Source organism: Manduca sexta, chromosome 23 (assembly GCF_014839805.1).
Source record: "Manduca sexta isolate Smith_Timp_Sample1 chromosome 23, JHU_Msex_v1.0, whole genome shotgun sequence".
In the NCBI taxonomy this organism is placed as follows: Eukaryota; Metazoa; Arthropoda; class Insecta; order Lepidoptera; family Sphingidae; genus Manduca; species Manduca sexta.
In genome coordinates this window covers 14,952,568-14,969,699 of record NC_051137.1, presented here as the reverse complement: position 1 = coordinate 14,969,699, position 17,132 = coordinate 14,952,568, and the positions used below count along the sequence as shown (strand labels likewise).

The 17,132-nt window shown below is 36.6% G+C and overlaps 1 long non-coding RNA gene across 1 annotated transcript; it reads left to right on the top strand.

Annotated features, from left to right (window-relative positions):
* The first annotated feature begins 793 nt into the window (after window positions 1-793).
* Window positions 794-3,195, top strand: LOC119190346. Its single transcript, XR_005112863.1, has 2 exons — window positions 794-1,046; window positions 2,423-3,195. It is a non-coding gene; the product is annotated as an uncharacterized LOC119190346 (long non-coding RNA).
* Window positions 3,196-17,132: the final 13,937 nt, after the last annotated feature.

Genomic DNA, 17,132 nt, shown 5'->3' with positions numbered 1-17,132 from the left:
TGTTAATCCAACGCATAGTTCATCCGTGTGTCAAATTTCATTCAGATTCGTTCTTCTTCTTCATTTACATTTATAAAAACATTTTGCACAAGCTTTCGCATTTACAATATTGTAAGATTCATACACATTGTTCTTGTTTCTTGATTATGACACATTGGTTTTATATCTAAAGGAAAAAAATATACGGAATCAAATCTGCGACTCTACATTTTCTTAGAAAGCTCTTCCGACATTCATACTTGTGTATACAGTGTAATAAATAAATACTTAATATATTTTCAATTACCAAATAAGAGGTATATTTGGCTAATTAACGTCTATTACATATATCATTGATTCGCAGACTTACATTACAACTAGAACCTCCGGAATTCATTAATTTTATTTTGTAACTTGCCGCAGAAAAACTATAAAGTACCTTTACTTTATAGAAAAATAAAATCTCATAAATCTTTATTTAAAAATATTACTATATTTTATATACTCTCAAAACAAACTCCGTTAGTGTGAACGTTTCCCACGCTTAGACTTTGCGTTCCATACAAATAACATGTAAAGAAAACTGATAATATTTCATAAGATTGCACGAATTGTACCGAACGAGTTAGGTAAGTGATAACAATATACATATACAAATATGGCTCCGTGACCCCCGGCGCAGGCGCAGACGTGTTATCTACGTTGACACTTGCCGTCTTACACCGGGTGGCATTTGCGTAAGCGCTTTATCAATAACCACTGTAGCATGAGCTCTACGTTTACGAATAAAGCGTAGAAGACTAGTTCTCCAGTGTTTGGTAGTTTTATCAGTGAAATAGGTAACGTGGGGGCTCAGCGGTTCCCCCGCGATCAGTCGACGGCGGATCGTCGTCGACTACGGACCTCTCTAGGGAGGATTTTTAAATTTTCTATATAATTTTAATATGAAAAATTTGAAATTATATTCGTACAGTCGATACATAGTACAACTATCTTGTTTATTTGATTGATCTTTTCTTTGTAGTAAAAATCACTCATTCATTCCTTACCTAGTAGAGGTGGGAGGGGTATACATAAACATTCATTCATAAAGTCATTCAAAACCTACAATTGTTTTGAAAATAAATAATAATAAATCTTTGCTAGACATTCCGCGCCACATTTCGTAAACAAACCAAATGGTAATCAGTGTTAATTATTTGCGATATAACAAACAACGCAATATGTACAATCTAAATATTCCTACAGTTTGTCGGAAAGGCATTTAGACATGAAAATTGCAGAGATGCAGTCACTCCCCAGGCAATACACTTTGAGTAAATTTTACTTGCTTGAGTACCGCTCCATTAAAATTTTAGATTGCATATTATATTATATCTAATCCCTCTCAGTAGTAGAGGAGGCCTGTGCCCAGCAGTGGGACAGTATATAATACAATACAGGGCTGATGATGATTATATTATGAATATTTCCACACATTTTTAAGAAAATCTCTAGTTCCTAAATTAGTATAAAGCAGCTCTACTTGACTGGGATAGAGTCTCAATTAAAACAACATTTTTTGAACACGTATGATTATTTATGATATAATACTATACTGGGTGTATCTCAACCATCATTCCTTGGACCCAAGCTAGCCCCTACTTGCAAGTAGTATATAGTTAGTCAACATATAGTGTAGCTAGTCGTGGTTCAATTCCAAGTTATGCGAAATTTGGGGAAGCCTTTCTTCATTATTGTGTTGTTTATAAGTTATTAAACTAATGAAATTTCAAATATATATTTAGTAATATGTCATTTTTATATGTAGATAGTAGATGTATTATGAATTTAGAATAGATAGTTTCAAAAAATTCAGTTGCCGCGCCGTTTGGTTAAAAGCACCATTTTAAACTAGAGAAAATTATTCTTGAACTATACCAGGATCGTTCCATCACTAATATCGTGGTCAAGTTTTACTTTGACATCAGACTTTTCTAAAAGCAAAGCTATGTAAACATAAGTTAGGTATGCTTACCTTACACGTATGAATATGCAAAGATATAATAATCCACTGACTAAATGTTGCATATTTATCACATTCTGCATAAAACAGAAAAATATATTCGTCATTATTTCCAGAAAATTCTACATATCATTACCATTTATCGTTAATTCCCTCCTGTTTGCTTTTAATCATGCAACCATGTAATCTCTCATATTGTTGCCTAGGTTATTGTAACCGTAGTTCATTACTCATAATTGGCGATAAAACAAATTTACCAAAACCAAAATACGGCATTGCCACCGGTGCTCAAGACGCCATTGCAAATTAAACCGCATTCCATTTGCACAATGCATCAGTTTCGCGGGAAATGGCGCTGGCAAGAAATTTTGATAGCGAAAAAAGTTTATTTTCGTCGCTTTATCACGCTGTACTCTAATTAACGTTTACTACTTACAGATAAAAACGGAAAGCGCTCTCAACTCACTGTACACATAGTTACAATTCTGATAACTGATTAATAACAGAAAACAATAAAATGAACACGACGTAAATATGTGGGAACATTGTAATTCAACATGGCCGTTATCTGAGCAAAACAAAGCCACGCTGTGAGCGCGTGGCGGTCGCACGACTCCATTTTAAATATAGCACTCGCGCTGAAATGTACAACCACTACAAGATGAACTACTGCGTCCTTCTCACTACTTACTTTGTAGGTAGTTAAGGCGATTTTGTGTTAAAACAGAGGTTCAAATGTATATTGGTCGATTTAAAGTTCTTTAGCGCCTCGCCTTCGTTGAAGGAGTACCACGCCCTGCTGATGTGTCCGATGCGTCTTGCGTTCCAAATTTGAAATTCTTGGCAATGTTTTTAAGGTTTTAATGTTTTTTTTCTTTATCTCTGTCTTTTTGTTTCATTTAGCCAGTGTTAATATAAATGTAAACAAAAGGTTTTTTTATCTTCTAACGAACCGTAGATATTAAATGTATATTAATGGCGTAGGCTTTGTAAATAAATAAATTACATGTCTAATCAAAGAACATAGGTTTAGTCGTCGGTATTTGTAAAGTTATTTAATATTACCTTTGGATTTATTAAATGTTATTCATTTTAAACAACCATAATTTTACTGCGCATTAAACAGTTTCTAGAATTAAAATAAATGAGTTAGTCATACACGCATGTATAAAATTTGATACTGTTGCGGAGCGAGATTAATAAAACATGAACTTACCGATATTCTACATAATATTAAAATGAGTTTCCATTTAAGTATTTTTTTTGATACAATATAAGTACGTTGGGAGTTGAGACATACTATGCACCATTTCGTCTTAAAATTTTATTTTTGAGTTCGATAAATTTTGATATAGGAGTCAATTTTCATGTTTTTTTGTGATGTATGCATAGATTACCGGGCTGATATTATATGCATATTTTTTAAAAGTATTACAAATTTGAAACTACACAGACATAATCAAACAAACGTTAACAAAATACAGATTTTGTTTGTTTTTTTCGTAATTAAACCTTTTTTTCCGGTGTGGGCGTGGCATCAAATCAAGTTCGCGTGTCTGCGTAGGTGATTTGATTATTTGTTAAAATTGAAGAATGTGATAGGTCAATTGAATTTAAATTTCGTATTTTATGATGATTTTGTAAAATTCCTTTTTAGATTTTTTACAGATTTGAATTCTTTTTGTTATAATTACGATGTCTGTTATGAAAATTATCTGCAATTTTTTTCGTGTATTCTACAAGAATGTAACTTTAATATAATCAGTTTCGTGCACTTATTATGTTTTTGTCTTTGTATTTCAGGTTAACTGGTAGAGATTGCATTTGGAACTGAGTTTGCCTTTGAACAAAGGTCGATATATGGATATATAAATTTTATATCTAAGTATGACATAGTGTATGGTATCAATACAACGAGTAAGTAGATAGTTTTCCCAAAGAGGGTCGTCAGCAATGATTGTCATTTATATTATTTTACGCGATAGGCTGTTTATCGGGGATGATCTAAGACGATTCCGCCAGTAATCGAAGTTGTTTTACTGCCTAAAATCATAACTAAAAGTATTTATCATTCTCTTTTAATAGTTACGTATCACCGGATCGGAACGTGTTAACTTTGGACGTTGTGAGGAAATGGCGCGAGAATCTCATTAGCAACGAGTCAACACATAAAAAAATCTTGCAGGAATAAGACCTTGAAAAGGACTACTTAGATTTCATTTTTGGCCTTGGAGAAAGCCAGGAACTGTGGTATAAATGCACCCTATGTTTAATACGCCATTTTGCGGAGTTTCCCGCGAAAAAATAAAAATGGCGGCAAAACTTATTGCGTCTAATCTTAAGCAAGGTCGAGGTCAGGTTATGACGTCGTAATATTTAATAAAGACATACATATATCGATACTATTTAAATTAAAAGCAAGATATATACTTGTCAAAATCTTTAGACTTTTATGTAACGACAAAAAAATCGTATTAACAATTTATATTAGTTCAGAAAATTTCCCTCTAATTTAATGAGATATAATTTTTTTATTAAAACATTCATAGACACATAATAATATTTTCGTAGTGAGATTTTGAGTTTTTGAACATTTAAAAAAGATCTCAGACCCGTTGTGCCAAGAAATCCTGTAAAGAACAACACGGTCTAGCCAGTGAAAGTTTTGTATGAAAAAGTTCTAGTTCGAAAATTACCCTCAAATTTAAGCTTTATGAGATTTTAAATATAAAGTATTGCAGTTGTTGATAGTGTTACATAGCAGCACTATTACTGATCTGAAATGTAAATGATTTTTTATTTACTCCAAAAGGTACAGCATAACCTTGAGCAAGTTAACATGATCGATCGCAATGAATCACGATATTTATCCTGCAAATTGATCCGCTAACGCAAACCAGAAAAAACCGGTTCTCTCTCCATTCAATGCGAAGTACAATTATCATATTTTACACCATAATGTAATAATTAGATAGGTAATGTTTTCACTATACGGCCTACATTTATAATTAAAATTCATAATCATATCACCAACTTAAAGTGGACACTAATCTACTTCAGGTGAAAAGGAATGAGCGTGTCAAAATAAAAAAAAGAATACAGGAAAGTGACAGTATTATAAATCCGACATAACCAAAGGCATAACAATGGTTCAGTGAATTATCCGTTTTATTGAAAATGCGCAGTTGATTTGTAAATGTTTACCGCGGCGCAGTTGCTAGTTAGATGGTAGGTCATTAACAAAAGAGCAGGGGTGTAGTTGCGGCTGTATTAGCGGTATCAATGATACAGGGCTCCTAAGCTTTAGGTACTTAGACTATAGCCACGTTTAACTCAAGCGGGTGTCTAAAAGTGCGCACTGTCTTGAAGGGCTCTCAAATTTTTATTTGGGATTCCTGTGTGCCAAACTACCCCAATGCAAATGAGGTGGATTGATTAATGGTTATAGGCGAACCCCGTGTGAATTAGCTTTATTTAATTTATTATTTGGATTACCGGTGATCTAATAGAAACTTTTAAACTCCATTGAAACTCTTAACAATTTTAATACTAAAGTATAGTGTCTGTGTTCTGTAAACGAAATTTTTGCGTTAAACTTAAGGTTTTTTTAAATATTCGATTCAATACACAGGTTATGTTGAGTTGGTTGCGGAATAAAAGTTTCATAGTTTCAATAGTTAATAGTAAAGAGGAAAATTGGCTAGAGCTACAATGTTATTGTCTCGACAATCTGGAAACACGATTCTGAGAATTCTTTGTTCTTAATGTAAGGAGGAAATTATCCGATCTATGCTAATTTTTACTCACTACCAATTGTTCCACGAAATTGGGAACTTATTAGGATGCAATGAAAACAAAAATCCTTGTTTATTAATATTAACGTAATGTTTTTTTTATGATAAATATGGTTATGTGCGATTTTTTTGTCATTGTTATAAATATTTACGCTAAAATATTGACTCATACAAATATTTGCACACATATTTGTGGCCATTAAACCACAAATTAAGTAGAGTCAATACCGATGCGCCAATGTGTCGTGAAACTCGGCAGTTGATTTCTTAAAAGTACAGTCAAGGCCGCAGTTGCTAAACCAAAAACGTTATTGCATCAATTTGTTACCACGGGCGTGGATGGTAGCGGTGAGCACGCGAGCGGGCTCGATCGGTGGGCGCGCCGCCGCCATACCACCATCACGCAGCAGTCGCGTGCGCGTGACGTCAGCGCGCGTCATCGCACTCACCGCACGCCGTCAACAACAAACCCAACACTAACCAAAAAACAACTCTAACACCAAAACATAGCGTTTAGTTACAAACGCACGCGCACAGTGCACCGTACTGTAGTTTTCCGTTCACTTTGCGTAATGCGAGAAACGTTTAGGACCGTGTTTTCGGCCAGCATTCGAACACGGTTACGTCACACGAAAAAGTTTAGAATCACTTTTGCGAAACGTGCAAAGCTGATGAGTAATCCCACGCGTAAATAAGGCATTGTTTATACAGGAACAAAAACTCGTGTGTAAACGACGTTCTATTATTATCATAATGTAAACAGTGCGCGCTATCTTGTTAAGCGGAGGGTATAAAATCGGTGTGCACGATCGCTCCACGCCCAGTGCGGATCGCGCGGGCACAGACGCAACAACACTACCAATTAGCATGACTCGAATGACAAATTTATTGCAAAAAACTGACTCAGCCGTGAATCACTCGGCAATAGAATCACGGGATACCCCTGTTCGGTGATCGATCAAATTAATTACAACGTAAACACGTTTGACGAATTACCTTTGCTATTTGATGTATATGATGTCTGATTGTCTAGGTTTCCTGTAGACAAACAACAGACATGAAAGGCCGCGCTTTCTATGTAGGTCAGGGATGTACTTATGTAAATTATTTAATTGTTATTGCATTGTTATGGTGATGGCTGACGTCCAACGCGGCGCGTGCGCAACGCATCCCTGTCGTTAACAATTCTACAAATAAAAATACCGTCTACGGATACCTTATCAAGGGATGTTGGTGCATGCCGCAGAATTGATTCATTTACGTCAAATGGTCTTGCAATTTAAATGGTCCGGACAGCGTAAAGTCAAGGCTGAAACTGCTATAAAAGCCTATAGTAAGATTTGTGTAGTCTAGCAAAATATAAAAACAATACGAGGTTTCTCATGACCTCACTTACACATATAACTTACTTTGTTACAGGAACAATGTCGCTGTTTACACTATCACCTGATGTCCACCTCCTTTCCGGGTATAAACATCCGCACTATCTATGGTACCGAGAAGTAAGTAGTACCGAGAACACTGCTGGACATAATAAGACTTAACACCCCATGCCTCATGATGGCGAGCGCAGTGGAATACAATACTTTGTAATTCAAGGTGTTGAATGGTGTTTCTAATGTTTATGGGCGGTCGTATCGCTTACCATCAGGCGAAAGGCAAGCTCGTCTCGTCATTCAAAGCAATAAAAAAAAAGAGCTGATCGTGATATCACTATCACCATCTGAAAACCAACGTAAAACTTGCCATGTTGCAGCCTTTTAAGTTGAGATGAGCCACTGCGGACTCACATAACTGATCAATACCTACAATACATACTGCCATACATTATAGGTTAGACATTACATATATGCCAGACATTATGTTAGGCTTTTAATGGTTAATTACTAGAATAAGGTAGGTATAATATTTATGTTTAGCGTGAATTATGGTAATAAAAGTATTTCTTTCATCACTGCTACTCTCATACTCGCTCACAATGCAATAGTTTAGGGGGATGAATATGCTTCCTAATTCCAAAGTCAGCGAACTCAGGTTTGTTCAAATGGACAAAGACATTTATAATTAATCAGCTTTATAATTAAATCCACGTACATTATTCATTATAACCGAAATAATTCAAGAGGTCAATTCAAAGTGAACACAATTAGCTATTAGAATATTAATTAACTAAGTAAGACGTAGTATAGCTATTCCGTCTCGAATCGCTGTTTAAATTCTTTGCGCGTCGAAATTAATAAAACATGATTGTATATACATTGTTTTTCCATCATTACCCTGGACACAAGTAGGTATAATTATAAGGTATATTTTTAGCGTAGTGGAACGGAATAAAAGTAAACACATCATGCCTTAGGTAAGCAGAGATGCAACAAGGCGGTGACTTTTCGTTATGTTTTCCGTCCCATGATGCTTTAGCGAATTTATTGATATATCGGGCACAAGTTCCTGACTGTGGAGTAATATTGAGCAGAAAAATCCAATATCAGAAGCCGGGATGTAAACCCGGGACCTCATTCTTGTATTGCGCACGTAATAAGACTACACCACCAAGCCAGGTAGCGGATACACATATACACACACGCCTTTCATTCCTGAAGGGATGGGTAGGAAATTAATTGATACATCCACTTTTCGCCGTGCGTATTCCATCCTATAATGTGATAGATGGCGAGTCTATCGCCATATCGGGCATAAATCCCAGAAACTAAACTATTCCTTTCGTTTAAAACCGTCAACTGTCAAACACATCCTATAGCGACGTGTAGCTATGATATATGAAGTTTTTGTTTTTTTCGTCACCGGTTTGCAGGGTCACTAGATGCTAAGTGTACATTGTAATCATGCACAAATTCAAAATGTTTATAAAGAAATAGCTATCAAAAAAGGAAGGAGGATGTTTGGGCCTTACTTAACCTAACAAAATTTCTTGTTAAATACAGTATTAATGTACATCGGATGTTTACCATCAATAATGTTTAGTAAAGTATGTAACACGCGCGCTACAGCTCGCCTTGAATCGAAGGTCTCGAGTTCGGTTCTCGTGTTGTCACGAATAAACGCTAGTTTTATAGCTTCTTCCGCATCAAATTTACACTTTATTATTACAAAAATAACAGTATTAACTAATGATCAATGTTTTTCTATCTAAGACAGGTTTCGAGTTCAATTCCAGATAAATTTTTTTTAAGGTCATCGGCCAAAATTAAAACCTAGCTCTAAATGCCATTGACCTATCTCTAAAACCTGTTGACTTGTCACCTTGATGTCCTCGTTATAACAAGTGCAATAGGAATTGACTTCAAAGGCAGATGTTGGAATATTAACTACAAGAATTTCCTGTATAGGCATTTGATTGAGATCTGCTTGAGCTACTCATGAAATGGTAGAGTTGTGCCGATTTATAACGGCCGGCAAAATTATATCGACTGGTGAGAGACAGTCTCTCGTCAGTTGACACTATCTGGTGCATAGTTACTCAGCCCTGCTCGTGTAAATAACATGAAGAGTCTGGATCAGCCGGGGAGGTAACTTTGTATTACCAAAAACCAATTTTAAATGGACTAAATTTAGGTTCAATTTTTTATGCAACTTGAATGTATGACCCTCCTAACCGAATTTCGGACACGGTGGACACACCAACGGAGATCAGACAGGTACGCAGGAGATATTATAGTGCACCAGTGTGTGTGAAATACACAGGTGCACTCTCTCTTCCTTCACTCTCATAGTCCGGTGAGACGGCAATCCGACATGACCGGAGAGAGATCAGGCGTAGGACCAACGGCTTTCCGAGGCACGGAGGTATCACACTGCCAACTTCCTGCGTGCTACTATCTATCCCTGAAAAGCTTTTTCAAGCGGGCGGAACCGAAGGTATAAGCTAGTTTAGTGTAAACATGAATAACTACTATTTTAATACATAGATAGTGATGCATTCGCCACAACTACTGAATGTAATCTACGTGGGTATAAAGTGCAACCTTATCACCTACATAATTAAGATTGTTTTAACAAGGTAAAAAAATATTCCACGTTGTTTGTGATTATCTTGTTTGTATATTACGCAATACTATGCTTCATCATTTATGTATTGAATGATTTGCGTGATGTCAACCTGTGAAATGGTAACGCAATAAACATGTAAAAAGGCATTTTGAATCTTTTATATAGGACAGTAAACAACAAAGTTAAATAACAAGGTCGAGCCATCTCGATAACTAGAAAACCATATTCCTCCCTATTAACCCCACATCTACACTATTATATAAAGCTCAGAGTTTGTTTATACGCGCTAATTTCAGGAAGTAATGGTTCGAATTGAAAAAATCTTTTAGTGTTGGATAGTACATTTATCGAGGAAGGCTATAGGTTATGTAACATCACGCTTTGATCAACAGGAGCGGTGCATCAGTGAAAAATGTTGCAAAAACGGGGAAGTTTTAGTCCTTTCAGAGCATCCTTTGCGTGCGCTGCCTAAACGGCTAAAGTTATGCAACAAAAATGTATAACGGAATTGTTCTAAGAAAAAAGTAAAAAAAAAAATATATTATAAACAAAGTCCACCGCCGCATCTGTTTGCCTGTCTGAACGTGATAAACTCAAAAACTACCCAACGAATTTTGATAGAAGATAGTATAGAAATAGTTTGACACCCTGCGAAGGATAGAGACTACTGTATATCCCGGGACTTTAATTCCGAAAAACTGCTTCACATGGGCGAAGCCGCGAGCAAAAGCTAGTTACATACTATATATACAATATATTATCTTGTATACCACGATTAATAACGGTTATACATCTATTACTTTGATAATATAAATGCCTGTGCAGGTGTCTAAACAAAACGAACACCTGTTAATGTGAACGCACTTTATTGAGAATGCAATTTGAGAATAAACAACGAAAGAAAATTTCAAAATGTTAACGTATAAGCATGGTTTTGACTTAAATTTCGCAAAATAGGTCAGAAGAATATCACAAGGAATGAATCTGATGACTTGAAGGACGTAAAATATTTAATGGTCTATATAATATGTTGTTGATAGTTCTTTCTACTGATGGCAGTCTTGATAGGTGTTATGGCTTTTCCTTAAATTAACCATAGATTTGTTGTTACCTTTCCCATGGTCTAGGAATTTGCCATATGACCTAAAACCTCCTCTTTCACAGGAGTAAGCGTATTCTGGAGTGGAGACCGCGTCTTGGCAAACGTAGCGTGGGACACCCTCTTGCCACTTGGCAGAATGACTTACACAAGAGGGCTGGTATCGACTGGATGCAAAAAGCATACCGGGCTCTATGGCTTACCTTCGGAGAGGCCTTTGTCCAGCAGTGAACTGCAACGGGATGTTGATGATAGTGACCTAAAACCTTTTAGAATTCCTAAGTATTTCTTCGCTTTAATTGTAATAGTATATTTATTAGGTCAAAAGACGTAAGACGTATGGCAGACTCGTTAGTTCCTTTGCCTGCTTTCTGATATAAAAATAGATTGTAATAAACCGTTGCACTCGGATTAACAAGCATTCAAAGGCACGCCATAATTATATAATTAATATTCATAGTTAATTAGCTTAATCAGTCGCATAGCTTTACATGGAGATTTTCTATAAATATTTATTTTTAACGGTACTAATTAATAAATTACCGCTATGCATAACAATTTTTGTTGCATAAAAACAAATAAATATTTATCGTAAATAACATTGTGTAAAGTTTAAACAACATACTTCATACGTCAATAGTTTGTTTTTTAATTTTCCACTGACTATCAAAACACGTTATACGGCTACAAATCCTACCTAAAGTTCCAATCAACAAAGTTCGGTTGAAAGGTAAGAACCCTGTAAATTTACCCAGTCTTGACGTCATTCATGGACAGTCTTATCATTTGTGTCCTTGATATCAGAAAAAGGTTGTCGGCTCCACAACATCTAGACCTGAGAAAATTTACAAACATTTTTGTCGGTGCGATGAATATGAGTGCCTTGAGGTTCAACTATACGGCTGATATTTTGGCATTTCTATACCATGGTAGCACACATTTTTTTTTCTAGTGTCTTCCGTGAAATAAACTAGTCGTCAAGAGATCACAGACACCAGGACTATAGGAAATATTGATTGAGCGCCTTGAGATTCAACTATACGGCTGATATTTTGGCATTTCTATACCATGGTAGCACACATTTTTTTTTCTAGTGTCTTCCGTGAAATAAACTAGTCGTCAAGAGATCACAGACACCAGGACTATAGGAAATATTGATTGAGCGCCTTGAGGTTCAACTATACGGCTGATATTTTGGAATTTCTATACCATGGTAGCACTAGTTATTTCTTTTCTAGTGTTTTCCGTGAAATAAACTAGTCGTCGAGAGACACAGACACCAGGACTATAGGAAATATTGATCTGCAAATATTTCTTTCGGATATAAGTATTGCATGAAGAAGGTTTATTTTCTTGATACCTAGGTTATAAGAATTCTCTTTAACTTGTTTCACAATGAGTAAGTTTTTATCGTCGAATATAGTGCGACAAAATACAACAGTCAAGTTCCCAAATAAAAGGCAAAGAAAGAACGCGTTCATCATTGACTGTCTTATATGTTAAGGTCCTAAATCAGAGGTACCCAATTTTTTTTTTTTCATAAACCACTTTCAAAATTTTACTGGCTCCCGTGGACCCGTTGCAGCTAAATTTGTACCATTTTACCCAGAATATTTTTTTACATGTAACAGTCCCTAAGCTTTTCAAAATATTATCTGCCTACATTGATTGGTGAAGTTAAGCCAACATTTTAGTTCCTCTCTATCAAAACCAGATAATTATTCGTGGACCCCCGCTTACGAATTGTTAACCCCTATTTTTGGTTACGCCAACGTAGACCTTTCGAGTCTCCCTCGAATCCCTGGAGGTCTACCTGGACCACTTTGGGATTTAATGCCCTAAATCATAGCAAATGCTGATCCACTAATGTTTCGGTTGTATTATACAATACTTTGTTTGAAGCTGTGGATTAGATCTATCTGTAGACTTATCGAATAGTAGAGGTATAGTTGACGTAACGATGGTATAAGCTAGCTCATTAACTGTGGGTGCGCAGCGACGCGTGGTGAATGCACAAACCGGTTTCTACTTTTGATGCTCCGACTCACGTGTCCCTTGTTCTGCGCGTTTTTATTATTACTAGCGGTTTTTCTGCATATAGGAATACAAGAATACAGTGTGTATTTAAAAATTGACAGAATCCAATGGTAGAGTCCCTCTGTGGACTTATAAAATGCCTTCAATATGAGAGGGGTGTTATGCAAACTGGTAGTACAGAAAACTGACTTAAATTGAGAAAAAAAAGTGTGATATGGAGCTCAGAAATCTCTATTCCTTTTTCGAGGCATGATATTTCCATTGTAATTTTGATTGTTTAGATGATTTAACAAGCGTCTACTCTTTTATTTATGCAAAAAAAACAGTATTTTTTAAGTGCAGTTCTACAAAACAGATTACTTAGATTGCCTTTGTAGCGTAGTTGTACCGTAGAGCGGTACTATCGCACTGAGGTTTGGGTTCGAATCCCGGATCGAGCAAAGTTATATTGTGTTTTTGTATTCAGTATTAGCCCGGAGTCTGGAATTGTGTCTATAAATCGTAATAGGCATTCCCTCTAATATATGCGTGTTTCACCTCTGCCTACCTCTAAAAGTGGAATACGGCATGATGCTATGTATGTGACTGCCTAGGTGGCGTAGTTATACTGCATGCGCGGTACGGCAGCGCTCTGAGGTCCTGGGTTCGAATCCCGGGGCGGGCAAAGTGATATTAGGGTTTTTCTGCTCAGTATCAGCCCGGAGTCTGGAATTTGTGCCCGATATGGCGATAGGCTCGCCCCCTATCACATCATGGGACGGAACACACTTGGCGAATAGTGGGAGCCCTGGTTGCGCCTCTGCATACCCCTTCGGGGATAAAATGCGTGATGTTGTGTGTGTGTGTGTGTGTTATGTATTTACTTATAAGCCGTATCAGTAAATGTATTTACAAAACTGTGTAAGGCGTATAAATTCACAGGGTAATCGAATATCTTGACAACACCTAACCGGATCGGAGTATTTATCAGTTCATTCTTATCACTGTATCTCGCAAATATCACCAAATTGACATATCGATAATAAAATTGGATTATGTTAAACCAGCCTTCTGTCCACGTTTGCATTACATTGTATTTTGCTTGTGAAGTCATATAATATATCATAGTTATGGTCTCAGCTCTGCCTGGCTTAACATCCATATAATAATATCAATCATTATATACGGGCCTCCTCTACTACCGAGAGGGATTAGGCCTCAGTCAACCACCAGACCTATTGCAGATTTGTAGACTTCACACACTCTCAAAATTCTTATAGAGAACGTCTCAGGTATGCAGGTTTCCAAACGATGTTTTCCTTCACCGTTAAAGCAAGCCATAATTCACAAAGAACACATATCATTGTGTACCCTTGGGCTTTGAACCTGTAGATATTCGTCTCGGCCCTCTGTTCCACACCTAACTAAGCTATCGTCGCTTATTACTTTTCCGGATTAACAACTGTGATCGGGTTAAAAAATTATACTATATGCGAAAGATCTTTATGTAAAATTACCTTTATGATGGCCTTATGTATGCCATATAGTCGTCGAAACAAAGAGATTACGTTTAGATAGTTTAAACATTATGAAAATTAATAGGGTACACTTCTGTTCGATTACGCACATTATTTCATGTCACACCAGAATACGAAGTAGCTGGATTTCAGAAAAATATCACCATAAATGGTTGATAATAAGTAATTCTGTTAAAAATGTGAAAAAATAGCTAGAATGGTGGCAACGCGCTGTCAATTTCAAGATTCCTCTAACACTGGCATTTTACAGCGATAGCACTGTATCCACTCATCATACCACCACACTGGTTAGTTAACTTAGTTTTAATAACAGTCATTTCATATACGGCCACTTTGATTAATATTTCTACGCATTATGTAGAGTCGAAACGTATCGTGGTGGTAAACATCTTCGTAACGCAATTAAATATAATTACCATCAGGTGCAGTTCGTGCCTTTATTCAAATGCTGTAAACTAGTCAGTAAACAAGAATATCTCATAGTAATGAGTGCGTAGTGTATGCGCGCGCGCACCGCTGACGACAGCTGCGCACGCATCGACCGCGTGGCGACTGCGGCTAGGGCTGCTACATATTATTAGTACCTACAGCGGGTTGCCAGGCCGAAGTCGGCTTGTCAAGGTGATTAAATTGTTCTTAATTTAAATTATCTGGTTATCAAAACAGCCAGTGTTTCGTAAAGTGATTTACAGCTATGTAATACAAGAAAGAAGGAATGATGCGGCATTTTTTATTTTTAAAATCTTGGCTTAAATTTAAGATGATATTTACAAGTATAGTCTAGAAAGTTCTATCGATGAATATAACGTATGGCTTAGAGCTTAACAGTACAAACGCCTTTCGATACGGATTCTCACGAACTCTTTTGAAACAAGGCCGTCGACCTACCGCAAAATTCACTACACGCGTGTACGGGTGTGGCACTCGGCAAATTCGCTAACACCCCGGCCAAGGTGAAAGAACTTCGTTGGGTTTTGGTTCATGCAAATCGTAGTGTCGATTTTATATACAGCGAAACGAATGCTTGTTATTTTTGTTAGCATATAAATATTAGTTACATTTTCGCGCTTTGTAGTTAAATTTTAATATTAAATATGTAAGTAGTCGTGGCTAATCGGCAGATTTGATAGCTAGTTAGCTCGTGGGTGCAAAAAAGCTCGCGGAATTCCCTGCAAACGCCAGCCTTATTCTAGGTTGGACTAAGATGTTCTTCCTCTAGCCTCTATCTACGCTCATGGCAGTCTAATGAGGAGTAGAGATCGAGGTATAATTCGCGTTTTAATTGACATCAACTTCAGTGTTTATAACTGTTACGTACATACATATCCTAACTATAGTATGAAATATACAAAGGAATTCAGCAGCAAAACCCATCTCGTCCTATTTTCGCCGTCGCTCATAATTGCCCCTGCCATCAGGGCATCCGCATTTCCCGGCGTCTGCTAACATTGTGTGTCGGCGGGCGCGGCGGTGACGACAGCGTAGCACGCGCCGACCGCGTGGCGGCTTCACACCCACCGACCGCCGACATCGGCCGCCGACATTCATTGCCGACACACCGACCAACGTCCGACAGACGGGTTGCCAACTGCGCTTCTAATAATAATTAAGCCGGATCGCAGTTTCTAGAGCAGTGTTGTCAGCATTATTATTGGACTTTTTTTAAATACACGTACACACTAATTGCTGATTTTCATAAGAATTTCGAAGGTATGTGAAGTCTTTCAACCTCTAAAATCCTAAGTCTAAATTTAATTGTATGGCCCGTGCCTAATTTAATACAGGGCTGAATTTGTTTAGAAGGTGCTAAAAAATACATAACTGTTGACCGCAGAGCATTGTTTGCAACCATCGTCCGTAAAGAAGAGGTATTCGGTTCAAGTTTAAAGTTTGAATCTCTGGTGTTACCTTTATCATTAATTTAACAAAAGACGGAGCGGTAAAGATGCTAAATCATTAAGTATATTGTTGGCGCGCTAACGGTATTTTTAGAACTTATTCAAAATTTATAAAACACAAAGAAAAATTTAAACATAGTATTTCTACAATGTGTTAGCGTCTTTTTTGGTGGTTTAAAACATTTTTATAATGTAAAAAATGAAAATGCCACAAATTTTTCCATTCTGTGCATGTTCTTCTTAAGTACGCATAATTTTACTTTACAACCAAAATTATTCGATAAACAATTTAATAAGGATTATTTAGGAGTTTAAAATGTTTTAATTTTCAAAATTTCGCGCCAAAATTAAACAGCTAACGCCATAACTTTAGCTGTATAGAGATAGTTAGTAAGGGAGAGAGGGATTGATTACATATGTTCAGTACTTTATAGCAGCGTTTCGAAAGTCAAAACCTAATTTGACTATTAAAATTGCCAGTGAAAAGGCTAACCCCCTTATTCATAGACGTTTTTTTATCTAAGGACGGAGTAAAGCTGTGATAACATGTCTGTTTCTCAGTGCTGACGGCATGGCTGCTTTCGCAGTGCGTAGACATAGAGCCGTTGTGATTGGCTAATATTAAGATACAACAATATTAGCCTATGAATAAGGGGATAAGTCTAATAGTCACCCTTACAGCGGAACCTTAGTAGGCTTCCATTAATATCCTCGAGTATTGAACTCGAAAAAAAAATTACAAATACTCATTTACATTGCAAATAGAATATGAAAATAGGTGTAATAGATAAATAG